The sequence below is a fragment of the Nannobrachium achirus genome, assembly GCF_963921795.1.
Source record: "Nannobrachium achirus genome assembly, chromosome: 2".
NCBI classification, from domain to species: Eukaryota; Metazoa; Chordata; class Actinopteri; order Myctophiformes; family Myctophidae; genus Nannobrachium; species Nannobrachium achirus.
Window position 1 is genome coordinate 23,156,728 of NC_137811.1, and position 4,020 is coordinate 23,160,747.

A 4,020-nucleotide genomic window follows, 5' to 3' on the forward strand; every position below is an offset into this window, starting at 1 on the left:
AAGCCACATTGTTTGTGTTATGGCAGGTAGAAGAGGCTGCCGTTTTGAAATGAAAGTGATTTAAAAGCTAGATTAGGAGAAAACCACGTTTTTGTGCAGCCGTTAGACAGGAAGTCAACGAGACACACAGCGCGTCCGGGTGACGTAATTGCGCGCTGCATGTTGGGAAATGGAGTTTGTTTCATCACCGCGGCAGCCAAGTGCAGTAGCTACAGTACAGTATAGTTTACTGTACAACGCGTCAAACGCGTCGTGGGCCTCCAGCGACATCAAAGAGATTGGCTTGTAGACACCACGTGGGCAGCCGATGTGTTAACCACTGATTGGCAATTCTACAAATGTCTTCTAAATCCAAACAGTTTTCTGAAAAAAAAAAACGTAAGTTGCTATCAGTGGTTCTCAAACTTTGTCATGTCAAGGACCCAAAAAATGATATGTATTTGGCCACGGTCCGCCATCACAAAATATTTTGTTCCAGGGACCCCCAGAACCAGAAGCAAAGATTTGAGTTTAAGATTTTCACTCAAATTTTTGGTCTATTCTGCAACTAGCTTAAGGCCACAGACTCATGGGGAAACATGAGGTCGTCGCGTGAGACGCCCCCTCCCTCCCAGCCTTCAAAACCGCCCTGAAAACCCACCTGTTCACAATTGCCTTCCACAGTTGACTTTGTTTCAACTCTTGTTTTTAATGTTTTATTGCTTTTTATCTCTTATCGTATTGCCTATCTTAGTATTTCTTCCCCCCAATAAAGTTGTTGTTGTTACTTACCTACTCCCCCGGTCCTCACACACTTGTAAAGCGACTTCGGGTACTACATTCCAGGTGTTTTTATTATTAGTAGTACTTTATACTTGCATGCCATACTTTATTCAGCGCTCAATTTTTGTATGCAGCCTTGTTATTTTAATTTGTATGGGATTTTAGGATTGCTTGTCTGCTACATTCACAGTGATCTAAACTAGGTCACCTGTTCATTAATGAAACGCCTACTTTATTATCAGGAAGTGAAATGCTCAGAGTGGTCCACTGAGGTCCATTTAGTGTTCTAAGTTAGTTTTGAAGACATAATATACACCCTCATGTTCAGCTGCTTAATGATGAGTGTCTATCTGTTTTCGTTTTTAACGACCAAACACACTTCTGTAATGTGTGTGTGTGTGTGTGTGTGTGTGTGTGTGTGTGTGTGTGTGTGTGTGTGTGTGTGTGTGTGTGTGTGTGTGTGTGTGTGTGTGTGTGTGTGTGTATGTGCGTATGTGCGTACACCTGCACATACATGCTCATGCAGCCCCTTACTCCCAGAGCTTCGCTGCCGGCAAAAACCATTGAATCTCTTTGTTGTTATAGTAACTCAGAATGTTTGGTCTACAGAATAAGCAATTTTCCTGCCAAAGCCACTCAGTGACCTTGAAGCTTAGAGTGTGACAAGTGCAGAGCACAGCCTCAAGGGTCTGTTCTGCCCTTGGACAGCTACAAATCTTATCCTGCTTTTAATACAGATTTACTTCTGTTAAAGCATAAAAATCTGCACGATTTCATTCATTTTCACCATCACTCAACACAACTGATTACAGTAATTCTACATTTTAATGTAAGAAAGAAAAACTGATTAAAGAAAGAAGAGGGGTCGAGGAAAAGAAGAAGAAATAGAAGAAGAGTCTCCATTGAGTTTTGTCTCAAGAATGCCACGAAAACAAAAAGATCTCGATGAACTCAATGCTTCATGGGGCGTGTAATTGAAAGCAAATAAGTAATTGTTTGGGTGAACTACTCATTTAAATCAGTGGTTTTCAACCAGTGGTCCTTGAGGGGATTCCAGGTGGTCCCCAGCTAAATGATGGAGAATTGGTAACAAAATGGACCCTTACAGATCTTCAACTCTTGAGTGTAAAATGAAACCATACGGACCTTTACAGGTCCGTTTGGTTTCATTTTACACTCTCAAGAGTAAAAAAATATTGTTAAACATCTGCAGTACTTTGATTGATTGATTGATTGATTGATTGATTGATTGAAGACTTTATTAGGAGTTTGCATAGGAAAAGGTACAGTTTCATGACAGTACAGTTCACTGGTACAAGGTCAACTAAAAGGAGATCCTAGTAAGCTTTTCGGCTTATTTACACAAGAAACCTTTATGTATCTCATATAACATTGAATGACAGACGGATAGAACACAGTACTGTGCAGTTAATTTACAAGAAGTCTACACAATTAGATAATTGTTGTTTTGATCGACATTTTGCATATTAATACCTCTCCTATGGTACCACATCAATACAGCATGGAATTGTGGACAAAGTCTTTATCCAACGATAACAAAATATTCTAAGTTTTGGGTCTGAGAGGCAAAATCTCATCAAATGGTGGTCCGCGATTCAAATGCCAACTGAATAATGGACCTTGATATGAAAAAGGGTTGAAAACCACTGCTTTAAATTACCTGGCAGGTTTCTAGCAAGCTGGGTGAGGTGAGAGAGAGCAGGGGTGAGTTTCCCAAACAGATTTATAGCAGCGTGATCTCTAACAGTGTATTGTTAAGCGAATCGCAGGCTCAGGGTTTATAATGTCACTGAGCTTTTGGGAAAGTCACCTACTGGCCTTCTCCACCTGGGAATCGGGGGACATTTCTCCGTTCTGCAGTCACATTCCACCCCTGTGTTCACTGAACACTCTGTGTGACCACAGTTGATGCAGTGTCTGACTAAACGCAATGTTTAGGTTAGCAATGTCACTGAATAGCAGCACAGAAATAACACGCTCACAATCGGTGGAACTAGAGTTGAATTGTGCACGATCAAATATCACATTACAGTATATTGAGAGAGAGGGCGAGACAGAGGGAGAGGGAGAGAGGGAGATTGGAGCTAAACAGAAATAGTGGAGCAGACCCATCTGCTTCATTTACCTAGTATTCTGATTAATATCCACCCATCAATCAATCAATCAATCAATCAATCAATCAATCAATCAATCAATCAAATGACTGACAAATAGGTTTTTCATAGATTTTATTATTCCCCATACCTGTAGGTGTATTGTATTGCAGCTAAATGCTGAAATATGTCACGTTAAAATTACCACAATGCACATTAAATCTGAAACGTGTGCCCCCTTCCTTCTTTTGTCTTTCCCTTCCATTGAGGGTTTCCATCTGTGCATGTGTGTGCGCGTGCAATCGTGTGCGTGCAATCGTGTGTGTGTGTGTGTGTGTGTGTGTGTGTGTGTGTGTGTGTGTGTGTGTGTGTGTGTGTGTGTGTGTCAACCCCATCTGTTACTACTTCCTCTTCTTCCCTGGCCAGGATACAATCAGTCATTATTAGGCCATCCTAATGGGTCTCTATTTAGCCTAAAAGCTCTGGACTAACATATCAAACTCATACTCTCACACTAGTGCAGATGACGTGTGTAATTTATAAACGTACGCATGCCACCCACTCTCTCTGTTTCTCTGTGTGTCTCTATCTCTCTCTCTCTCTCTCTCTCTCTCTCACACACACACACACACACACACACACACACACACACACACACACACACACACACACACACACACACACACACACTGCTACTGTCAGTACCCCTCACCGTCTACTCAACGATAGTCTCCACGTTTCCTTTCTTTTATTTCTCTTCTTTCTGTCTCTCATTCCCATTTTTGTCACCCACTCTCTTCAGGAGGAATACGTCAGTCCGAAGTCTCGGTACAGTCTTTTTGTCACTGCACCACAGGCCATTCAGTTATGAAAAAAAACAAAAAAAAAACAAGACGCAGTTATGAGCCTCTTGGTGAAAATTGTTTCAAAGAGAAAGATAAAGATTTGGAATTCAGTTTGATTTGTGGTTGAGGCACAGCTCTCAGCAGTGTGTATTGTGATACCGCATCTCACGTGTCCTTCAGGCTCAGCTTTGTTCCAAGTCATTTTGATTTTTATCGCAGGGAGGTACTAAGGGAATAGGGAGGTGGGATGAAAGGACAGAGGGAGAGAAGAAAGTAGTTGTGACCGGCTGTGCAAAGGA